The sequence below is a fragment of the Dunckerocampus dactyliophorus genome, chromosome 11 (assembly GCF_027744805.1).
Source record: "Dunckerocampus dactyliophorus isolate RoL2022-P2 chromosome 11, RoL_Ddac_1.1, whole genome shotgun sequence".
In the NCBI taxonomy this organism is placed as follows: Eukaryota; Metazoa; Chordata; class Actinopteri; order Syngnathiformes; family Syngnathidae; genus Dunckerocampus; species Dunckerocampus dactyliophorus.
In genome coordinates, this window is record NC_072829.1 from 6,452,230 (window position 1) to 6,478,056 (window position 25,827).

The 25,827-nt window shown below is 40.0% G+C and overlaps 1 protein-coding gene across 6 annotated transcripts in view; it reads left to right on the top strand.

Moving 5' to 3' along the window:
* Positions 1-25,827, top strand: part of lingo2 (leucine rich repeat and Ig domain containing 2) — a 252,837-nt gene that overhangs the window by 143,575 nt on the left and 83,435 nt on the right. Inside the window, exon 1 of one of the 6 annotated variants that reach the window (XM_054791874.1) lies at positions 17,308-17,433. The exons of the other annotated variants lie outside the window; for them this stretch is intronic. The gene's annotated coding sequence lies outside the window, so the exon portion shown is untranslated. Of the gene's footprint in view, positions 1-17,307; positions 17,434-25,827 lie in introns of those variants that run through there. 6 annotated transcript variants of the gene reach the window in all.

Sequence of the window (25,827 nt, forward strand, 5' to 3'; positions counted from 1 at the left end):
TATTCCACAAAAAATATAAAACATCAATTGAATATATTGTAACATCAATGGGACTGCTTCCAGGCTTCCCAGCATGCTTTGCGACACTTGTTTTATAAAAAATTGCCAGTCGCCAGTTAACTTAACATGCATGTTTTTGGAATGTGGGAGGAAGTTGGAGTACGCGGAGAAAACCCACGCACGCACGGGGAGAACATGCAAACTCCACACAGAGATGTCCAACGCAGATTGGAACCCGGATCTTCCAGATCTCCTGATGCTAACATAACATGCTAACCACTAGGCCACAGTGCGGCTCTTATACATAATAGAACTAAAACTAATCAATGGAAAGTACAGATTAATCCCTGGTGGTGTGATGGTACTGTACATGCAAAGGGTATGGGGTTTGATTCCCGGCCAGGGTTGCCTGAGGAAGGACATCCTGCGTAAAAACTAAAAAACACTCATTTGATTAACATAACAGGGAAAAGCCAAAAAGGGGAAAAAAAAACCCTCCAGGTTATTCAATAATAATAATAATAACAATAACAATAACAATAATAACTCTGGTTTTCCTCCCACATTCCAAAAACATGCATGTTAGGTTAATTGGCGACTTTAAATTGTCCATAGGTATGAATGTGAGTATCAACGGTTGTTGACGGTTGTCTATATGTGCCCTGTGATTGGCTGTCGACCACTTCAGGGTGTATCCCGCCTCCCGCCCCAAGTCAGCTGGGATAGGCTCCAGCATACCCCCGCGACCTTAGTGAGGATAAGCGGCATAGAAAATGGATGGATGGAAATAGGGTTGGGCGCTAATTTTTATATACCGGTATAAATTGCATGAAAATGATAAGAAAATGACTTATACTGGTATAAACCATAAACGGAAACAAGCCGAGTTGATGACTGCGCGCTGTGCCGCACTGTATTGACGCATTGGCACCTTGCGTGTACCACAGCATGTAGGGCTCTGTGGACAGTCAGCGAGCATGTCTACACCCAGTCAAAAATTAAAAACGCTTATTTTGGTAGACACTAAATGCACTTGCTGAATTGCAGTTTGTTATCTATAAATCAATAAATGTGCTTTACAATTTGAGACAAGTGTATTCACTTATATGGGTTAAGGTTTGTAGCTTTTTATACAACACTAATTTAATTATATCGTCACGTTGCAATACATCCCAAAAATATCGTGATACATGCCAAGGTCCATATCGCCCAACTCTAATAATAAATCTAAAAAAATGCTAACAATAATAATAAGAATAATAATAACAATAATAATAATAATAATAATAATAATAATAATAATAATAATAATAATAATAATAACTAACAATAACAATAATAATAATTTAAAACATAATAAATAATATAAATGTTAGTTAAATTGTACTAAGCAGCTGGAGATATGCCAATTCATTTCCTGGCCCTGGTCCTTGCCCAAAGATGTTTCTGGTGTGCCCAAACGTAACAAAGCCAGCCTCAGTTTTGCATGTCTCAGCTTTATTGTAAAATATCAGTAAACAGCTACACTGCATAGTAGGAATCATTCAAACCCGTCTTAAGGTGCCAAATGGTTCCTTAGTCGAGAGTAGTGTATTTTATGGGTTTATGGGTGGATATCATAATGATGGAGACCCACTGGGGTATACTATGAGGAGAAAAGGGGAGACCGGGGGTGCTTAGACTGACTTTTTAGCAAGATAAAGATAGAAGACAAGAAGACTGAGAAGCAATGCAACAAACAAGACGGTGTCTTGCAGGAAATTATCCTGAGAGGAACAATACTGCACCTAACAAGCTGTGAACAGGCTGATTGAAAGCCAGCAGGAGCGTTGGACCATCAATATTCAGTCCCGCGTGTTCGATGGACGCGCTCCAAGAACACATGCACACAAAATCATTGAAGAGACGACGGCGCAAGGCAGGAGCGTCTGCTTTTAAGTAACTCATATTTTTTTTATACATGAAAGTGGGATGTTTCTGCCAGTTTGCTAACGCAGCTGACACAACATGCTGAATTTTATCAATATAATCAAAAGGAGGCCGCGCTCACTAGTCGGCAGATGCCTCCAGGCGGGTTTTTTCTTGTTTTTTTTTTTTTTTTGGGGGGGGGGGTAGCTTTGGTGAGTCATGGCTGCTAATGAAATGGAGGAGTCTTAACTGAACTTTAACAGTTCCAAGAACGTCAACGTTGCATTTCTAATGTTGCCAGTCGAAGAACAAAAGGGGGGAGGGGCAGAGGATCACAATATTAAGGTGATTTTGTGTCAAATTCAGGTTATCGTGACATTGCAATGAGGTTGCAAGCTTCTTTTAAAGCGTTGCTTATCTTAAATATTTGAGTCTACAAAAAATACTGTAAAAATCCCTTGAACCTCTAAAATGACTTGTGAGTTCAGCTCAGTAAGTGGAAAGCAATGGTTTCCAAATTGCGGCCCGGGGGCCATTTGAGGACCACAGCTCAATTTTTATTGGCCCCAGGGAACATTATATCAATAAAACTAATCATAAAACTTAATGGGAGGTTTACAGCCACATTGAAAATATTGAATATTTGATATAATACACAATGTGAATAATTGTGAATAATTGAATATTGAAATATTGAAGGTTTAAAGAAGATATCACACTAATAATAAAAGATATTATAATATCGTTAACAGTTTAGCAATTCTAGACCTCCACTGGAGTGGTTTCAGCATGTTTAAAATAAAACAAAATTCAAAGTGGCCGCCATGGTCTTTCTTTTTCTTTAAAGCAGCCCTCGGCGGACAATGTTTGGACACCCCTGATCTAAAGGATTGACTCCAATTAAGTGTTTTGCTTTTCCATTGGCTTATTATGTGCTGTGATGCCACTGCAGAAGGGATGACAACCATAGAACAGGAAATGAACATCATTGTGACATAAAGTGGTTACACACCTCTCTGCAATGAATGCATAGTAATACAATAAGTGAGCTATACATTAAGTTTACATGTGAAGAGCACAAACAGTAGTCTTAAGTACACGTTCTATTGTTTGTACGTCTCAATATTAGCAGTGCTTAACATAGATTTACACTTGTATGCCAGTGCAAAGGTGACTTAATTGGCTGTATGGTTATTAAAGGTAATTGTTTGACACTGGAACTGATTATTTCTATTTCTATTAGTTCTTATGGGGAAATAAATTCTGAATCCAAACTAATCAAAGAAGCATTTGTGTTCAGTCTTAGAGGCCCCACTGTAGCTTGAAGCAAATTACGGGTAGTCCAGTAACATGACCATGTAGTCCCTTCTCCTCACGCGGTTGTCAATGAAGATGTTGCGGTGTTGCATTTCTCAAAGCCGCAGGAACAATCCTTTGCTGTCCGCCCTATTTTACATCATGAATCTTTTAGATTTACGCCGAGCATTTGCAGGTAGATATACGATGCCGGCAACCCTTGAGACGACATGTTATGCGTTCATTTGGGAGTCGAAAGCAGTGGTGAGTGATGGAGCAGGTGAGCGAACGGGCTCCATTTTAACGCTTGAGTGAAGGTGAGGCTGACCTTTTGCGTGGGTGGAAGGATGCTCACATTCCCAGGTCGGACGGTATGAGCGTGCACGGCCAGTCTACAGGCTGCGAGGGGTCATCGCCCCAATAAAATCAGCCAGGAACACTGCCAGGCTATTTTTGGCTCTTGTAGCAGGTGATTAAAAGCAGCCATGCACTTGTGCACTAAATACTTTGTTTGACATTTTCCATTGGTAGAAGTTCCACTAAATATCCTGGAAGGATAGACGGATGGATTGATGGGTCCTCATCACATTTTCGCCGCAATGAAAGAGAAAAACGGCGCAACGGCCGCCTCCTTGGGGATGGACGGTAACAAATGTGGCATTTGGAAAGCGAGGCAATAAATAAGAAAAGGTGACGCACGCATGCAGAGCCGGTGCAAAGAAATTGGCTGTTTGTCAGCTTGGATAAGGTCACAGTGTAACCCGCCATAATTGACTGCAGTCGGGACGCTAGCGCTAATACTAAAGCCGGCAAATAACAATGTCACTCGCCTGTTATCTCCTTTCTGAGCAAATGAATGTCATTATCAGGGGCCATCGTTGTAATTAATGCGATAATTTATTCATTCAATAGTGCTGACAATCTAAAGCACGGCACATGCAAATAAACTTGTCAACATGCGCTGTATGGACAAACGTATTGTGAGATTTTGGAATGTGGGAATTTCGCTCAGGTAAAGGGAGAAAAAAATGTTGGTGACCCCTGATAGAGCCAATAGTACGTCTAAAAATTTACATGTGATCGGTTTCAGTATGTGTATCGGCCGATTTCGCTCATGGATGATTGGTATCGGCAGCATAAAACCCTGATCGGAGCATCCCCAATATATTTATTTATATATAACATATAAATAACTTTGGACTGCCACATATAGCTTTGGCGCCATCTGTTCACCTTTGCTCATTAACGCATATAATGGGACTGTGAATGTCGCTTGTCATTAGTTTGGAAGAGAATAAGAAGACGCCGCAGGACGCCTTAGCGACATTGTCACTATATTTAGCAAGTACAGTAATCCCTTGTAACCCTGTGAAAAGTGACTTTCCAGGAAGTGGGATTCCTTATGTATAACTGAAATATTTTTGTGCCTAAAGTGAAGAAAACCTGTTTATGACCTTCTAAATACAGATTTTAACATTATTATAGCATCCAAGATATGAAATAACACCCCTGTAGTCACCTTGACACTCATATTACCCAATATAGCAGAAAATAAGACATCTAAGACATAAATAAGACTCCTGCTTGTGAAATGTGTTCTGGTGCTAGGGGAGCTGAGTGGAGGGCGGACAGGAAGTCGAGGGTTCAGAATTGAGTTTTAGCTTGGTGTGGGTTAAGGTCCCAACAGTAGCCCGTGTTAGGGATTATGGTGCCTGTTGTGAGGTAATTCAAACCTGCAAAAAAAGCCTGTTGTTCAGGCGATCAAGTCTGGTGCTTGTGTGTCTCAGCGAACATTACAGTAACATTACTGACACCTAGTGATCAGTGTAGAAAACTACACATCATTCTATTTGTATTTCAGTTAATTAATGTCATTTAAATTAAAAATACATAAAATTTGCTTAAATATGTATTGTTTTTATTAACATGGCTGTACTCAACCCCGGAGCAGCTTGGGTGTCAAACTCAGTCACACAGGGAGCCAAAACTCAAAGCCTACTTTAGGTTTGTGGGCCGAACTGGTCATTACGCCCTCACCCCCTCCCCCAACTTTGTATCTTTCTCATTATTTATCCTGAAATTTTCAACTTTTGTATATTTCTGCGTATTGAAAATATTAAAAACCTTGAAACCTTCTTGTTCTTTTAACACAGTTGGTGAATGAAGCACATTGACATGCATCATCAGCGCACACACACAGATGCTCCTTTGAAGTTGCGAAAATGGCAGGACATGTCCCAATAATCCAGGCTGAAAAAATAGCAATTAGTATGGTCATATTTTGAGAAAATGCCCGGTTAGTACTGGCAAACAGATAAGCAGCTTACACACCTTTTATCCTAGTTCCTCACGTGTGCAGTGCGGGGGTTGGAACATACCAATATAATGCACCCCTGTGGTTACGTTGCGTTGGGACAAAATGGGCCTGACCGCTGGTGAATGTGTCTTTATGTGGACATACATGTTTTTTTTAAAAACTTCACTCATGGGGATGAACATTTTTTTTTTACATCAGAGGGGGGGAAATGTGCATTTTTTTGTGTCCATTCATTCCTGCTTGAAATTTCTACTTCCACATAGCCTGCGGATAAACGACAATTGTTTTGGCGTAGTTGTTTGTTTCAATGAAGTGATAGTTGATCAACCACCTCTTCATCATTCTCTCCATCTCCCGGCAAAAGCTACAGTATTTTATATCAACACAAAAACATCACAATCCGTGAGATGCGTAACCCGGTGGAGTTTGTAGCTGTGGAATGGACAGATTACACATTTCCCAGCATGCTTTGCTGTAGTTAAAATGATCACTTTTGAAGATCCTATGCCTTTTTAAGGTGTTATTTTGTACAGACAGGGTGTAATAGTTAAAGTGCTGCCGTTTTTAGTCATGAGCAGTTAAACTATTTTGACTTTTGGTCTGAATCTGGCATCCTTATTAAGAATGGTTGTGAATTTTTTGCTATACACAATATTGTTTCCAATTTAAAAATGAAAATGTCAGAGTAGTAGTTTATACCGAACGAGTTGCTAATTACGCTGATCGCTGTAGGCACTTTGTTTATAAGGTCCGACCAACTCAATGCTATTTTCCAAACCGTTCCGCCGGCCGGATGAAATTGCAGCGCGGGCCGGATTTGGCCCCCAGGCCTGAATTTGACACATGTGCGATAGAGTGAAACCACAAATTCGAAGCAGGAAGTGGCGAGGGATTACTGTATTTTTAAAAAAACGACAAATGAAGATACTTTTGGAAACTCTGACATGAAGGCACGTATTGCTCTTCTCATCGAGCACCGGGGCACCTGCTGCCTGGGGCATCTTGTACGTTGCATTAAAAAAAATAAGTGAATTTGTATTTTTACAATTACAATTACATGCACATGCATCATGGCCAATAGACGATGACATCATTACGCCAATCCTCCACCCCTCCAAATGTCTAAAATGAAGAATTAATCTTCAGAAACACCTCAAACACTGATTGATTGATTTAATCTATTGATTGGGCACAAAGTCCCCTAAGCCTTTTGAGGTGCTTATCAATGATGCAAAGATTGACTTGAGCCTTGATGTTTATTGGTCTCATCGTCCATTTAGGCTCAGTTTGTCTGTTCCTCCGAATATAATGAAAATATTTCTACAAATATGCCGGTGCGTCTCAGATAAGGGGGCGTGAAAGGCGTCTACTCAAAAAACGTCTTCAAGATCGGCAGGTGTGTTAGTGTCTTTAATCATGCTTGAACAATGCTGGTGCCAGCAACTCATAAAGTGGTTTGTATAGATAAATAAATACATTGATCAGGTTGTCAATAGTATTTCAAATCAGAGAGACGTGAAAACATCTCTCGGTCATGACAAAAAATAATTGAGAGCCACTGGTTTAAATTATGCTTAAATGACACTGAACACATGGACATATAAAATATTTTAATGAAAAAAAGAAAAATAATAATTAATGTGAATAACACCTTACTGTTATCTTGGTGGTTGGCTTGCACACTAGGAGGGAGAGACAGGCTTATTGGGAGGGTGAAGCATCAAAAAATGAGACCACTATGCTACTTATCACTGTCCATTTCGTAGGAGCACGTCCGTCATTATGGACTATCCTATCCGTCATTATGGTCACAGCTTGGACCGATCACGTGGCAAATGTTGGTTGGCATTTTTCCACTTTCTGAGCATTTTACGATGTCTAATTTTACTTTTCACTTTCCTTTTCTTTAACGCACTGCCATCAGAAGAGTCTGGTCTCACGCTCGGGAGACGTTATGGAGGTTAAAGTTAAAAAAATGAAATAAAAGAATGAAAGTCATAATGTGATCAAATGAAAATGTGGTTTGTTATTGCACTAAATACTTTGTGTCCATTACTGTTTTTAATTTTAAAAATATTAGTTAGAATTATGGACCAACATACATATGTTTTTCTGCTAAGATCCACATTATTGTCACACTGACTTGATATGATTATCTGTCTCCAAAGCAAGTTGCTTATCACCAGATTCAAATTGCCTCGGGTGTCTGGGCATGTGAGTCTGTCCCTCACAGGAGGAGGAGATTTCGCATGGATAACCAGACATTTTCTTTGTTCAGGATGTATTGATTTGTCTCCTTGCATGCAAGTTTTATTACATTGTACCTCTCATTGTTCTCAATGAACTTATCTAGCGTCTCATCTATTTTGGAGCAAGCAGCAGATTTTCCCGTGACAGTGGTCGTGGGTCGGAACCACAAATGTCGCAACATGAGGACAGCCTGCACATCAATCAGTTTATCACTACCCAGTTTTTTGGAATGCAGCATAAGGGATCTTCAGTGCACCAAACCTTCCAATTCTTCTGTTTAAAATGATCTGTCCAGGCTAATATGCAGTTGGACAATACTGTATGAGAAGTCAAGTTATGTATTTGTGCTTGGATTGAATGTGTCATGCTGGCATTTTGCAAACACGGCGCTGTGCCGTGTAGCCTCTTAATTAAGTTTGCGATGCTTGGCTGAATGCATTCCAGATAGATTTTAATTGCTTTTATGCGCGCATGTTTAATTCAGCAAGGGCTTCACTAGAGTAAAAAAATAAAACACACATTTATGATAGACAATATTACAAAGAGTGACCACTAAGTCTATTTATAGCGCCTTGTCGTTAATAAGCAACAGTATATGAGCACTTGTCACAAGTGTTTTCACAAACATCTCGGAACGGCGTAATGAGATGTGTCAGGAAGCAGGAGGCGTTTTTGACGGGACGGCCGACTTCCCTGCAGCTGCAGTGGGCAGATTACTAATTATTAGCTCACAGGAATTATTACCTGCTGTGCGCGACCCTGCCGGCAAACTGGAGCATGAAAGACGCTTTCAACGAGCTCGAAAAGAAAATCAAGAAGAGGCCACTCGCAGACTTATTGCCTGCCATTCTTGTGTGGGGCTGCGGTTGTGTCTTTCATCCCTTCTCCGCTCATCTAATAAAGTTGCATCCTGTCACGCTAATAAAATAAGCGGAAAAAATGACGTCCTTGCTGTCATGAAAATAAAACACGACGTCGACGACAGTGTGTTCTCACTGATTAGCGGGGGGGTGGGGGGGGGGGGGGGGATACACATACTAATAATACATAAATAAAACTAACTAAAATAGAAGTTCACAATAAAAACCACTGATGTGCCAAAACAGACAAAGTATGAAATGTTTTTTTTTATTCTAGACGTGCCTGAAAAGGAGTAGGAAGAAGCTGAGCGTATTTCATTCCACCCCTTTCGACCCCTTGCGACGATAATGAATTAATCACACAATAAATGAAAATGAACATCACAATTTTGCCGGCCTCATTACATTGCCGAGTTCATGCGTGCCTGTTTTCCACAACTCGTGCCTCCAAACAGAAGAGAGTTCACTTTGTGCATTGGGTTCAGCACCTCGACGCGTTTGTTCCATAGAACAACGGCATGAACAGAATGAGACCTTTTATCAGCCATTCGGTCTCTTAATATAGTATAAGTTAAATCAGTAGATTAAATATATTGTCATATATTTTTTATATTTGTTGATTATACGTTTCTTAAAAGAAATCTTGTTTCGTCTCGTTCTCGTAGACCCAATCTCGCGTATCGTCTCATCTCGTGTCCCGTGACACCCTCATGACACTTGAAATATTTCACTTGCTTACATTTTGTCATTTACATTTTGTTCTCTACCTGTGTGTCTAAACCTTGTGCCGCGTTAAGGGGAAAAGAAGAAATACAAATATTAATAAATAATAATGTATATCATACATTTTATATAAATATATACATCAAATTCTTTATTCATGTAAGAAGTATTTTATAAAAAAAAATAAAAATAAAATCAGATAAAAATTTACCAAACTGAAAGAATTGAAATATTGTTAATAATAAATAGGAATAAGTTAGAATTACTGTATAAATCAAATATTATATATTAATGAATAAATACATAAATGCATTTTATAACATAAATACTACAATAATAACATCACATCAAATTTATCAAAGTGATACAATAGGAATACATTGATAATGATAAATAGGGATAATCTCAAATTCATGGGGACATAAAGAGAAAAGAGTAAATCATTGAGAACAAATATTTTAATAGTAGACTAAAAAAAAAATTTGAGTGAATCGCACTGTAATTGATTTCAGTAGTTAAATTGAGAAATTGTTTATTGGTGATAATCAATGAAGTCAATGTGTTTCTTGATATTGTTGAATTTGGAATAATGTGTGTTTTTGTGGAGTTGTTGTTGTCGATTGTGGTTGGCTTTCAGCTGCATCGAGTATTTGTGAGTTGTGCTGTTTACCTCCTTGTAGTCGAATGATGTCAACTTCGATATCTCTATATATCTTTATCCCCCTTTAACTTGATGGAGATGTTGCAGTCGGCACGCCAAGCGCCTTTAATTTCCCCTTTCTTCCTTAAAGTCGCATGCTTTCTTGCCAATGATGCCGTTGCGCTTTGCAGATGCTAAAATAGTCCAAAATGTCCAGATGAGGGCAGAGCTCATGTTCACCCTGTCCACACAAGTAGTGACCTCGGATCAAAGTCAATATGGGCTACAGTTAAGATTAGTGATGTCATCGCCAAATACATTCAGTGCAACACGAGCAGGTTGTCATGTGACCAGAAGCTAAAAACAACAAAGGCAGCTAATGGTGTGTCTATCATGCCGTTCCGCTGCCCTTGCGCCGCCTGTCCTCGTCCGCACTCGCTTTATGTTTACTGCTGTTGTTTTCCGTGGCCTTCACATCTCAGTCTCGCCCGAAGGGAAGGACACGCGGCATCCGTGTGCCACTCGGCAACTTTTTTTATCGTAAAATACAATCCCGCTCGCTCAAAATAAAAGACAAATCACCCCTGCGTGCTTGCAGCAGGCACATGGTTTGGATTGTGCTGTCAGTCTCCACAAGCGCTGCTCGCGACCACCGCCATTGAGGAGCGAGCTTAAATTGCTCCTCGGAAGAACCGCAGCAGTGCTGAGCAGCCAGTCTCCGTGGTGCCCTTTTCTTTCAACTTGTCCTGTCTAGGCTGCTTTTAATTAGGTGAAAAGTTCTTTGCACCTCCAGGGAGGCGCTGGATATCTGTATACTTTTTATTTTCTTGGATGCACAAACGTTGCCAAGACTTTCCCTGCTGGGGTGCTTAAGTGGCTCACATTGTGTTCAAGTTAAAATCGTACAATCGCGATGACATTGGTGATGCTTTAGTGGCTAAAATGTGTTTACAACGCAGCGGGTATACCCTTGTTTGTGATGCAAGGACACATCTGGTTGCTACACTTTTATCGATGAAGTGCGTTGATAGGGTCTGTTCTAGAACGTTCTGGAGCAGACATTTCAAAGTTGTTTTTGTTTTTTTTTTAGCCAGCAATAGGATTTGCAATGCTATTTTTAAATAACCAAAAGTCTTGAACTATCAAAATGATTCCAGTGGTTTCTGACGGGAGAGACTCTGCGCTTTCTTGTGATGTATAGGGTCATTATCTTAGGGACGACGTCACAGCAGCTCCTGGAAGACGAAGCTTTGATAGAAAGCAGAGTTGGTGGGGGGGTCGCAGGGTCAGAAAAGCAATCTTTTATGGCAAAGTTCTGCAAAAAAAGTGATATTTTACAGTATATTTAATGGATGTTTTTTAAAGGAAGGATGTTCACATACTCTTGATTTTCAATGTTTTATAGTTCACAGTTCATCCCGCAACCTTCATTCATGTAAATTCCAGGTGTCTTTTTCAGTAAAAACACGTCAGTTCTGTTTTTGTAGTGAAAAAAGATTATCTCCAAATTAAAAAAATATGTTTTTTGCATAAAATATTTCAAAAAATATATAATTAATTATGTTTTTATTATTTTATGATTTATTATTTTAATAAATGTTAATGTTTTAACGTTTTATTTTTTTATTTTAACAAAAAAAATCCTTTTTTTTTAAGTAAAACCTCATAAATTGGACAACTAATGGCCTACAATTCAGGTTTTCACCAAAATATTCAGGAAAAAGTCTTACACCACATCCGTCCTAATTTATACCCTCTGGATGCCTTTGTGGCCAAAATATACTTGTCAAAAATACAGTGTTCCCTTGCTCTATCGCGGTTCACCTTTCGCCATCTCACTATTTTGGGCCTTTTTTTTTTTTTTACAGCGAATGAACGCTGTTACAGTTTAAGCCTGGCCCTTTAAGAAGAATTGCATTGTGGGAAGTTGAGTGTTGTAGTTCTGTGCTTCAGCATGAGGCGGCGGTGTCTCTCTATTCTCTCACTTCTGTCTGCACGGCCCATTGTGTTCTGCATCCTGATTGGCTGTATGCCATTGTCAATCAATAGCCTTTTTGCTGTCTCCTGTTGTGGTCATGGCTACCAAACTAGCTAACCGTGTGAGCTGCTGGCTAACCGCCAATACTGTCAACAATAGAAGAAACAGAAGAAGCTAACCGTGTGAGGAAAATACGACGACAGGAATATGTTTTAACAAGGATACAAAAACGCTACAGCCGAACAGCGTCAGGAGGCCACGACGAGACAGAGGAGTGAAATACGCGTGAGTCGATAAATCATTTCCTGTGTCCAACCTAGTAGGTTGATGTTTAAAATTCAAACAAAATTTGAACTTTGTTGATGCGTGTCTGAGAAAAGTGTATAAAGTGTATGGTGAGGGGTTTTACAGCCTTAAAACATGTATAATAATTGTAAAATAATATAGTTGGCTTCTTTGCGGGAACCTATCCCCCACGATAAACGAGGGAACACTGAACTGCTATTAAAGTTTTCTGTTGTGACGTTTCAGGACCTTTTAAATGCAATATTCAGGATTTTAATGATTAATCATTACAAAAACAGAAATTAAATAATGAATATGAATTTATTAATATTAAATAATAAATATTGCAGGAATTTAAAGTGAATAAAATAATGAACATGAATTAATATTAAATATCGGGGGAGTAAGGCCTCTGTTTGGATCATAGTCATAGATATGTCAGAGTTTAGCAGGAGTGTATTTGATTGCTTTAGTATTTTTATGTAGCGATACATACTCCCTCGGGACACCTTTGTGGCCAAAAATGCCTCATTGACTTCCAAAAACATTCTTCAGTGCCAGCATTTCATTTTTCATAAAAGTAGTGATACGTTTTCCCAAACATTAACAATCACAGACCAACCAGATGTCACCCAGCGTCCCAGAACGGATTGTGTTCTACCTTAGAGGTTCTACTAAGCCATATCTTTATAGGCCTCTGATCAAATCAATTGGGCGAATGTTGACGATAAGGAAAGAGGATTGAAATAGAATCTGCTTGACTTCCATTTAATTAAACAGGTGCGGGGTTTGGGAGGTTACGAGCAGTTATTCCCGCGTGAAAAGCAATGAAAACAAACTGGAGATAAGCCCTAAGAATTGTAAAGAGGCTAGCCGCAGCGGCTGCGTGGAGATGGATGCGCGCTCTAATGTGCAGCGTTTAATGATTAATACGTAGATAATGCTTCCTGCTACCTGCTTGCCTCGCTCGGATAGCGTGCTGACAGCGGGAAGATGTGTACGCCAGTTAATGCCGCCTGAATGCGGCCGGTGACATGGCAGTATTTTATTTTATTTGTCTTGCGTCTGCCGCAATTCGTCGCTTTTCCATTCGTTACCATGGCGACAGCCGAGTTATGGCGCATACGTTGATTTGTAGGAAAACAAGACGGAAACTGCAAGGGTTCATTTAAGAGAATTTCATCAAGTGTGCGGCTAAAACACAAATACGTCCAGCAGGATTGGGTCATTCATTTATTACAACATAAAGCCACAAGAAGCTCTTAAAGCATTTTTAATACGTGAGGGAAGATCTGGAAAATGAATGAGGATGGAACCAGCAACCATCAGGTCCAGGACCTGACCCATGCCACCAATTTCCACCAATAGGGGGAGACATTAAAATTGTTCATTTGTTGTCAATGGGAAAAATGTCACAGAAAATATTGAATGGATATTTTTGAAAAGAGTCCTGATAGATAGCCTAATGTCCTGAACATTCAAAGTGTTTGAAGCCGTTGAGAAATGTGGGTATAGCTAGTGGACATGAAGCAACGGAATTTGAAAAAGGTTTGAATGTAAACACGCAGAGGGACTGTTGCTCTTGAGTGTGTGTATGTTGATTGCACGAGGACCAAGGATTGAACCAGCAACATTAAGGTTGGGAGACGACCAGTTTACCAACTGAGTGTGGAATGTTAATGTGCAGTCGTGCCACATCACACTTTGAATTTCGTGGCTTCATTCTATCACGGTTTTCCAAAATATATTAATTAATAAGTCATGCTGCTTTGTGGTGGACTAAGGCCTATTATTGGTAAAAAAAAAAAAGCATATTAAAGCAAACTTTATTTATTTCTGGCATTTTTAACCATAAAATGGTTGACAATAGCCGCCGCAGAAAGAACTTTCCATGAAGTAAACAAGGAACTCTCCCGATGCTAACATGTGTGAGTCCATATTACATCTTATATTATATTAATATGTCTGCTATATTGGATACTACAACTTTAAAGGTGACTATATGGGTGTTATTTCATGTCTAGATGGTGCTAATCATGTTAAAAAACATATTTAGAAGGTTGGAAACAGGTTTTCCATGCTCTAACTATGAAAATATTCAATCCTATTTTGCTGAAATTCATTGGACTGGAATCAATTAGACGCAATAAAAAATGTAAAATGATTTTTCACCAATAGGGTGCAGCATTTAATTTGTCCATTCATTTTAGCAGACTAAACACGGTGGAATATAAAATCTTGGAAAGGAAAAATACAGACTGAATGTTGAAATATACAAATAATTTGAATGATTATAGCCGGATCGAGGATGGAACCAGCAACCAATGAGTTGGGAAACACTCATGATTTTCCACCAGTAGACTTTGAGAAATTAGACTTAATAGCATGGTTTTATGAAACACACAACTTATTACATCTACGTGCGAATGAAATTAACGTTGCTTTCTAGCAATAAAACATCATTCACTTATGTATTAAATTTTGCTTAAATACTAAAGATCTTCAAACATGACATGTAATAAAACGCAATCAGCGTCTGGATTAAATCAGCCTGAATAACAGAGCTGTGCTGGGCATATCATGTGATAGATAGCGTGAATGATATATTTGCCATCATTTCATAAAGTGTGATACATTTACGAATTTAATTTGCCTGAATCAGAAAAAAAAGCTTTGCTGAAACACAATATATTTATGGATAAACTTGCCTCAGCTGTTCTTTTTGGCTTTAGTAGAAGTTAATGCAGTCATTGGTATTAGTGTAGCTTACGGATTTGTTGTCGATGGATTGTTTTCGATTGAATGACAAAAATACACAAATCAAATCCTGACCCCTGTCTCTGCAAAACGTGAAAATTCACTCGCAGTTCCTCCTGATGATGTCCATTTATCTTGCCAAGACGGTCAGCTTGAGATGAATGAACTTGCAAAAGTCTATTCACCTGGCGGCTGTTTGCTTCTTCGGAGGTGCACTTGATTAAATTCTGACCCTGGTGGTTAAACATTGATTCAGTTAAAAACAATCAGTGTTTAGCGGTTACACAACACGTTCTCCTTCTGTCACTGGAAGGAGCAGAAGCTTCACCTTCACCAAAGTGTGTGGCCCATAATTAGTCTCTCCCATTTGCATAAATGTAAAGTGTGCTTATGCTGTCTTGCATAATTCACCTGTTAGCTCACTTTGACCTCCTGCTGCAGATGAAACAGCATTCACAAAAGCCACTATTTACTTACTTTTGGCATTCTAAGAGGGCTTTTTGGCACCGCTGTGTGTCTGAAAAAGAACATTTTTTTCCCGTGCAGCTCATTCCAAAAAAAGAGCGAAACACATTTGACCTCTCGCTGTGACCGCTCTTTGTTTATCTTTGCACATTTGGTAACACAGAGAGAATTGTTTTCGGGATTAACGTCCACCAGCTTTGAATGCAAACGCTGATAATGTTTGTGCCCGCTCCAAATGAAAGTGTAAAACCCCAACAAATTACCAGTGGCGGCTGCTGAAAGGAGAACTACCAACTATGTCACAGCGAGGAGCCAACTAAAACTCTCTGCGAGCGACAGGGCAAATAAAGCCCACCCACAGCTAAATGTGCCTGTTTAAACCCAACACTAATATATAGAGATACTTTTAAAAAGCACTTCATAAACATTTAAGTGGTGAAATCTGAACGTTTGATCATCAGACGTAAAATCGTAAAAGATAAAGCGTCAACAGTTGTTGTTTTGTGTCAATAGTAACAGTGGTTAACTCCTTCCCTGACAAAGACGTCTAGTGACGTCTTTTCAAGTCTTTGGCTTTTTTTCGCGGGAGCTACAGATCAAAGTATTCATCTTGTTTGTGAATTTCTGACTTGTAGGCAATGTAATTCTGTTCCAGTAGGGGGCAACAGTTCTCTTTTCCTCCAACTGGCAGCGACAGATTGTCTATGAAGAAGACGTATTGTGGGTTGAGAGAGGAAAAGAAATCGAGCGCGGACAAAAAATACAGGCAGCTAACACTGTCACCGAGCTTGTCTGGCGGTGGATCTGCCTTTGGTAGTGATGCGATCGCGAAAGATAGAGGTGACATGGTGACATTGTTTTCCTTTTTTGGAAAAGCTCTAGCGGTATGGAGCTCTCTGTTCTGAACATTTATGACAGTTATGAACGGTAAAACGTGACTTAAAACATTGCCTGGTATAATTAATAAAGTGTTTATGATGGCTACAGTTTGCCCCAGGAACAAATTATTGCTATTTACGTTGTTATGGGGTAACCAAATGTCCCAGTCACCCCGTTTTTGTTTTTTTTTAGAAAGGGATGAAAAATATCCTGGTTTTGTTTTTTTTCCAATGCACCGTAAACGTGACATCATTACATCGATAAGTTAGTGAGAGCTATCTTCGTTGAAGGTGGATTTGCTAATATACTGTAGCTAATAATATTGTATATAAATACATACGTAAAAGGTTGCAATATAAAAGTATATTATGAATATAAATAATATCTGCTAATATTATTTTGTTTCTTTAGTTATTTATTTGCCCAGTAAGGCTTGAAATGGGAACTATTATTTTATTTTAAATACAGAAGAGACATCATTTATATCATTATTTAATCATTAAATTAAATTAAATATATAGATATTATGTTTTCAGTATGCAATGCAAACAGTTTTGTATCCATACAAAATGCAGGAGGCATACTTTAAATGTATACAGTAGAAATGACAAGGCATCTTTGAATACACTCATTTGAGTATCTCATTATCTCATTGGCCGAGTGTCCTGGTTTCCGGTAATCAAAATATGGTCACCCTATGTTATTTCCTATGTATTTAGGACAATCAACCTGGTGAATACATTGCAGCATGTTATTATCAATCTCTAAGAAACCTGGCTAAAAACCCAGGCTTTCAACCCACTGACCAGCACTGCTCTTAAGGTATCGGGGAGTGAGGTTTGCTTGACGTACTAGCACACAGGAACACTCGCTGTGTAAAAGCTCCTGATGAAGTTTTGCTTGTTCTTTGTAGAAGACATCGATCACTGCTGCTCATACTATCTGTCATTGCATAGCAGCGCTTTCTATCTGCGGATGTAGAGATAAACCAGAGGCTGCTGCCTGGCTGAGGACACAGACGAGACGTTGGGCTCCCGCAGACAGCTAGTTGACGCTGCAGAGGTCAGGGTCGGAGGTCAGTCCCCTAACAAGGAGCCTTTGTTGTCCCGACCTCATCCCGCTTTCATCTTGTCAGCCTCGCTCAAGGTTTGTGAGAGAAATAAAGCACGTGCAGGAAGTCCTCACCCAAAGTTCTCATTCTTACATTTTCCTCTCAATTGAATCACTTGGAGGCTCGCCCGCTCGCGACCGTTTGCATTAAACACTCTGTTGTCATGGGAACAAAAAAATCATCCTCACTTTTGAAGTTTTTTCACAACTCTATTCAAAGTAATCCACATTTTTTTCATAGCTGTCACTGAAACCGTTTCTTTGAAAAACAGGATACGGTGTTAATTGGAAGCAGGTGATAATAGACGCTGTTGAGAGACGATGCTAGCCAAAACTACCTGGTTTTCATCAGGCAACACGCGCATACACGTGAGTGGAGCCAATGTGACAGTAAAAAAGTCATCTACGGACACATGAATAATGTTTCCAAAGATGTTGATTTGCGTTCCGTGTTTGGGGCCATGCAATATGGAGACGACAACAACTTCATCATCTGTTTAGCCCAGAGCCTCGGCGCCCTGTGAAGCATGAAGAGGGTCACGCAGACAGCTTGGCACTGCCGCATGGACCCACAATCTCGCCACAGTGCAGTCGGCACGCACCGCTGTTAACGCGGCATATTGCAATTTGAATAGGCTGACCTTTATGAGTGAACTCATTACAGTAGCGGGAGGGAAACAAATACAGCAAACAAGACTTTGAAGATAAGAGGATTTGCTGTGGAGTTTGCAATTGGCTGTAATATAGTTTTTCTGATGTCTTTAGTTCTCTCACAGAGGAGTGGATTAAGTAATTCAGTGAGGTGCATAATAGGAGTTCATCACGCTTGAACCGGCGCGGCTATCGTTCCTGCGAGAGGACACAACCCACTGAGGCAGCGGGGTCACTCTGTTTCCATGGAGACGCATTGTTTCGACATTAAGATGCTTCATGACTTTGTTTTGTTTTTTTTAGTTTGGCACAGCTGCTGTTCAGGAAATCTTATATCACGCTCAGCAAAAATGTAAACGCAACTGTTGTTTTTGCTCCCATTTTTCACGAGCTCAACTCAAAGATCTAAAACTTTTTGTATGTACACAAATGCTTAGCTCTCTCAAATATTCTTCACACACACACACACACACACAAGTCTGTGTTCGTGGACATTCATCATTCATGATTCATAATCTATCCACCTCACAGGTGTGGCGTGCCAAGATGCTGATGAGACAGCATGATTATCGCACAGGTTGACCACAATAAAAGGCCTCTCTAAAATGTGAAGTTTAACTGTATTGGAGGTGGTCATCCGAAAACCAGTCAGTATCTTGTGTGACCAAATTGCCACAAACACCGTATACATTCGGCCCTCGTTTACAACGGTTAATTAATTCCAGACCCGGCCGTCATATATAGATTTTCGCAATATAGGATTCAATGTTAATAAATTGGATATTTTTGTAATTGGAGCATAGAAAACCTGTTAATGACTTTCTAAACACACTTTTTAACATTATTAGAGCATGTAGACATGAAATAACATGCCTTTAGTCACCTTTACAATCCTAATATTCATTGTTTACATCGCATTGCACCACTCTTATGCTGCAGGGACTCGAGACGGCTGCTAGGTAGCGAGCCAGCGAGCTAACCAGACAGCCTCAAATTGATTTCTTCAAAACTTAAGAAGCCAAAAACTTACCACTTCCACACGAAATGGGAGGAGAACTTTTTTCCACTTCAAGACATTATGACCACACTGCGACGGTCCAGTCATAATGTCTTTATCCGCGAATGTAAACGCTGTGAAACGCATAGCACGCAGTGATACGACGGGAGAGAACCTAACACCGTGATACAAATGTACTGTGATACAAATGTATTACTTTTGCACGCATTTAGTTTTGAGAAGCCAAACTCTTTACTTAAGTGGTCCCAGCAACTAACCGGAACTACGTTCCTCATCCCCAAAATCCGACCAGAACTCGGCTCACGGGACAAAATGGGGGGGGGGGGGGGGGGTGTAAGCCACCATTGATGTACTACACTGCTAATATGCGGTGTATAATATATAAATGTGTTGTAGTCATTACTTGCCGTTTTTTTAGTTTTAGACCAGGTTTTCGTTGATATTTTTGTTAGTTATACTTAGTTATAGTTGTAACTATGGATTTCAGGTCTGAGGATCGACTGTATTTGACTCACGGCACTAAGATCCTCACAATGGACGTCAGAATTTCTGATATGTGGATCAATTCAGAACATCTGACGTAGCTTCTCGGTACCGGCGTGTGTCACAGATTGCAGGGAGTTAATATTTCAGTAGCGTGGAGCTGTATCGGGCCACACTCGGCCGGGGTTAACAGGGCTATTGCGTGCCAGCACCCAGGAGAGTCGTCAATATTTCATTGGCTTTCTCTTCTTGGGCCTGCTCTTATTTGGATGCAGTTTATGAATTATTCTTCTGTAATGAGCTAAAAGAAGTTATATTTACTACCTCATCATCATCACCTCATCATAATTGAAACACATTCTCATATCAGCTTGAAGATGGTGAAGGAAATTCTTCACTATACAGACACACGTCTCATCACCCCCCTCCGCATCCCCCTGCTAGCTTTACGTTGAGGTTCTCCTTTGATTTTGGATCAATATTTGCGACAGAAGTTAGAAAGCTAACAAGCTACATGCACTGAAGCACTTGTTAAAACCCTAAATATGCCTCACACACTTATTAAACACATACTCACCAGTAATGAAAGATAATGTAAGATGATCGATTGGACAGATTTAATCTGAGTCATGGTGTAGCCTTTAGCCTGGTCGTCAGGCTAGTGGTACTTCCGTCTGTTGTGGGGGCGCCTCCATCTCCCTCTAAAGGGGCGAGTGGTGGTATCCGGCTCTGCAGGCCACTGGGTCGTCCCGGCGAGTTGTCAAAGAAGGCGTTTCTCCAAACCGCATCTACATAATCCACACCGCTTGGCTTCTGTAATTCCAGTAACTACGTATGATTAGCGTCAAATATGTTTTTGTCTAAAAGAAGGGGATTTTATGGTTCCCTTTTTCATATCATGTAGCCAATAGCAGGGGTGCAACTAGGAATTCTGGGCCCTATGAAGAAAAAAAAATCACGTTGGGTGCCCCCCCTTTTTATTTTTTTTAATAATTACCTATTTTTGGGCCCCCTGGAAGTCAGGGGACCTTGGAATTGTTCTAACTTTTCCCCCTTATACATATACAATATACAATACCTGGCCAAGAAGCACCCATCATAAATGCATTTAAAAATGTACACTTCATCTATGTGATCAGTCTCGGTATCAGACGGTTTCACTCATGGATGATTGGTATCGGAAGCATAAAAACCTGATCGGAGCATCCTTATTGTGTTCATCTCAGTGCAAGTTTTGAGGCGGGATTGTAACAAGTTGACTGCATACGAAAAAGCCCAACAAGCAGTTGAAGATTTAGTTTGGAGCGTAGTGGTTGTTATCAGTAGCAATATAAATCACTTGCAGTATAAATATAGCATTAAAAACTGCCATCTTAAGTATAGGACCTTCATTTTCCCCCTCAGGTGGTGGTGAGGTGGCAGGTGATTGATGGAAAGTCATTCTCAGCAAATTCTCACAAGACTGTGAAGATAATGGCGGGGATGGATTTGGAGCGAAGCGGCTGCACAATTGCCGCTGCATTTGATGAGATGCTTACATCCGGACGGCATGTATAATCGGCATTCTTCTTTACCGCCTTGACAGACTCCAGACGAGGGCTGATAAATGTGATGGAAATATGGCAGGTAGCGTTTCGAGAAGGGAGGAAGAGACAGTTTGACAGATCTGGAATCATAATTGATTATTCTGAATATTGTTGGTTTGGTTTGAGGCCTTCAGGATTCCAGGAAATAATGGCAGGAGCAACATGTTCCAGTTGGGAAACAAAACCTCTGCTGGACCGTCAAAATAATTGTATATATACTGAACTGAGCTAAGGGTAGTTGACGTTTCATGCTGATGTCAAATTTCCCTAATTTCTTTGATTTTTTACATACATACTTTATCTACAATTACAAGCCACATTTTTTTGTTATTTTCATTTTATTATATTATATATTCATTATATATATGTTTTATTATTTTTTATTAGAATCATGTTTTTTAATTGTTTATTTTTTAATTGTGTGAGTTGCAACCAAAATGCCCTTAAAAATAGGGCCTAATAGTAATACATATCACAAAAAAAACAAAACAGGTAGAGGTTGTTAATTGCGGTTAATTGGTTCCAGACACAAACATATTTCCTTGAAGTAGAATTCAATATTAATAAATGAGATATTTTTGTAGTTATGGCATAGAAAACCTGTTTACTATCTTCTAAATACAGGTTTTAGCATTACAACACTCAAGACATGAAATAACACTCCTGTAGTCACGTTTATATTTGTATTACCCAATATAGTACATATAATCAGAAAAAATAGACATATTAGATATAAATAAGATAACATAGACACACAAATTAGCAGTTCAGCGTTGCATTTTTCTACACAGCATACTTCCAGGATACTTCCTTGTGGCTTTTCACTCGTATTAATCAATATATTAAGCAGAATAAGAGTAAATGAGCATGTAAGACGTAAATAAAACTCCTGCTTGAGCAGTGTCACAGTAAATGTGTTCCCTGGGGAACCTTAGTGATGAGTCTCGTGCCTGTTTCACCGAACACCGACACCTAGTATGTAAAATACAGTACTAGATTAACAGTTACAATGCTTCTTTGGCCTTGTATTTGTTAGTTCATTTACTTAATTTACTTAGCCATTTTTATGCTTGAAAATGCTTACCGTATTTTTACGACCATAAGGCGCACCGTATTTAAAGGCGCAGTCTCAGTAACGGGTGATATTTTTGTATTTAACACATATACAGAGCGCACCGTTTTAGTGGGCGCAGGGACGGTCAAACATACGAGCTCTCAAGAGTCAGTGAGGTAGCGATAGCGCTTTTATTTCTTTGTTGTACTTTATTGAAGTATTTAACAATGTACTCACGTTATTTTTTATCAATCCTCATCCACAAATCCATCGAAGTCCTCATCTTCTGTATCCGAAATGAACAGCGGGGCAAGTTTTCTATCAAACACGGCAGGTTCCCTCTCGTCATTGTCAGTCAGTCTCGTTGCCGTGCGGCAACAACAGTGCAAGCAGACACGTTAGTCCAAGCATCCACAATCCATTCACAAATTCTGGCGTAAATACCCCGGCGCTGCCTCCCAGTCTTAGTAAAGCTGTGTTCGCCATCTGTCATTCATCGCTCCCACGCCGCTCGCAACTTCACTTTGAACGCCATGTTTACACCGATGTCCAGCAGTTGGAGTTCCTTCGTCAAGCCTCCTGGAATGATGACAAACTCAAAGTTCATTTGCTGCACTTTGTTTTTCACAGCGGCTGTGAGATGGGTGCACATGGAGTCACAGATCAGCAGGGATGGTGACGCGTGGAAAAAAAAAAAACATCCGGTGTCGATCCGTACACGTCACTCAGGCTCTCAGCCATTTCCTCCTTGTCCATCCAGCCCTTTTGAGTGGTCTTAACGATGACTCCGGCTGGAAATGTTTCTTTAGGCAGCGTCTTCCTCTTAAAAATCACCATAGGGGGCAGTTTCTGTCCATTACCATGGCAACCAAGCACAACAGTAAAAGCCGACTTCTTGTGCCCGGTTGTGTGTATCTGCCGCGCTGTCCCCCTCTTCTCTACAGTGTGGTTCACCGGGATGTCGAAAGTGAGCGGCACGTTGTCCATGTTGGTGATGTGGTTGGGCTGGCAATTTTTTTTTGTGCAGTAGGAGTTGCTGCATCACGGTAGTCCTTGCCCAGATGGATAGATGGCGCCGTTTCGTTGGTCTTGAATTCTCTTGCGCCTGCTCGATTCCCATGTTCCTCCGTGTAACTGATAGCTTGCAGTTAAACTGTGCTTCATAAGCCTGTCTCTTTGTAGGTGGCATATTCGAGGGTCCTGAGCCAAAGCGATGTTGTTTTGAACAATGCACATACTGGCCCTATGTACTACCTACTGTCCTCAGTCACGTCCACCTTTCGTCTGTATAAACAGCGTGTTGGCTGGAAATGCTTCCAGTCAGTCAGGCGGAGAGCTCATCAAAGTCGCACAACAACGTTAACAGATTTTGAAACTCGGTGCACACACAAGGCGCTCCACATTATAAGGCGCCCCCTTCATTTTGGAGAAAATTTAAGACTTCTAAGTGCGCCTTATGGTCATGAAAATACGGTAATTTAGGCCAAGAACAAGTACAATTTGCTTAAATATGCATATTTATTTTACTAATAATAGGCTGTATTCAACCACAAAGTAGTGATCATTTATTAATTCATTTATTTTTTAAAACCCACAATATAGTGAGGGAACGATAATCAATATATACTATATATACTGTATACTGTATACTGTATACTGTATATACACTGTATATATTCAAAAGCCTACTCGTCATTACACCACATAGCCATGATGCAAGTAGACTGTAACATTGTAAAGTGCATGTAAATTCTTTTTTGTAGAAGACATTTCATCTTGAATCCAAAAGACTGTTTAGAACAATGTCCTGACTTATCTCCCCCAAAGACCGTCTCATTCCATGTGAGGGGTTGCCACTAATGAGTTGTTTTGCCATCAGGCAGGCAAACGGCTTATCGTTATGCAAGAACAAAAACAACCCTAATTTGAGCACCACCAGAGACTGACAGTAAATAGAGAGACTCCACACCTAAACGTGTCTAAAAATGAAACAAAAACTGAAGAAGCGTACAGTAATCCTCGCCAATTTGTGCTTCAAATTTTGCAACTTCACTCTATCACGGGTTTTCAAAACTGTATGAATTAATAAATCATATAGTTTGTGGTTGACTATGGCCTATTAGTAGTCCAAAATATTAATATTTAAGGAAATGTAGTGTGTTTTGGGCCTAAATTAATCATTTCAAGCGTAAAAATTGGTAAATGAACTAAAATACAAATATAAGGCATTCAGAAGACACTTTAAAAGACGTTGTGATGATATGTAGGATTGCACACTGGTCACAAGGTGTCAGTAATGTTACTGTAATGTTCGGTGAGACAGACAAGCATCAGACTTGATCGCTAGAACAACAGGTTTTTATTGCAGGTTTGAATTATCTCACAACAGGTACAGGAATCCCTAACATGGGCCACTATTGCGGCCGTAACCCACTCCAAGCTAAAACTCAACTCTGAACCCTCGACGTCACTTCCTGTCTGTGCCCCGCTCAGCACACAGGAGCACAATAACAGGAAAACAATAGTAATTTCCTTAAGGGTCATTACATCACATTGATGAGACAATAGCTACCGCAGGAAGTACTGTACAGAACAGGGAGTAGAAAAGAACAACAACAACAACAAGGAACTCTCCCAATACTAACATTTGTGAGAGTCTATTATGTTTTATTTATGTCTTAAGTGGCTTATTTTCCCTTATTATAAATTGGGTAATACGAGTGTAAAGGTGACTATAGGGTTATTTCATGTCTGGAGGGCTCTGATGTTAGAACCCCTATTTAGAAGGTTCTGAACAGGTTTTATGTGCTCTAACTATGAAAATATTTGATTTTTTAAATGAGGAATCTTACTTTGGGGAAATTGTCGAGGGATTAATGTAAAGGTGAATGTTTTTAAGAAGCAAGAAGAAGCAAGAAGTCAGTCAGTCAGACAGAAGCTATCTACAAACCGTTTGTATGTAGTTTCAACGTAATATCGCTAAATGACAAAAGAACCAACAAACAAACCTTGCACCTTTGTGATTAGTGTAGGCTGCGCAGTTACAATATGTGCTAAGAATTTAGATACCCAATGGACATAGTGTAAGAAACGCATTCAATCAACCCACAAAGAAGATCAACAGCACCGCGCATTAACTGTGCCGAGTGTCATCCAGATCGACGAGGTTGCCATTGCACTGCATTCGATGTACTGTAGTAAAGTGCGATGAATGGCCGCTGACTTTATGGATTATATGTGACGGATTGATTGCTAACGTCAGGCCTGGACTATATCTTGTGTGATTAAAGGCCAAACGACAGAGGCCCACTGAAGAAATAGAGGCCGGTGTTAGACGTGTTTATCAGCACACCCGTCTGATCACAGGGCCATCAATCCCCCTCGCAGAAGGCTGGTCATGCCGCTTTTGTTGTCCTGCCCCAGCGCCGCCCGACACCGAAAGAGCCTACCAGGATGCGGTCAGGCTGGGTGGAGATGAGGAAGGAGGAGGAGGAAGTGACAAGTTGCCCTAAAATGCACACAATTTACTTCTTTGAGGCTCTCTCTCGGCGAGGTAAAGAGTCCAGG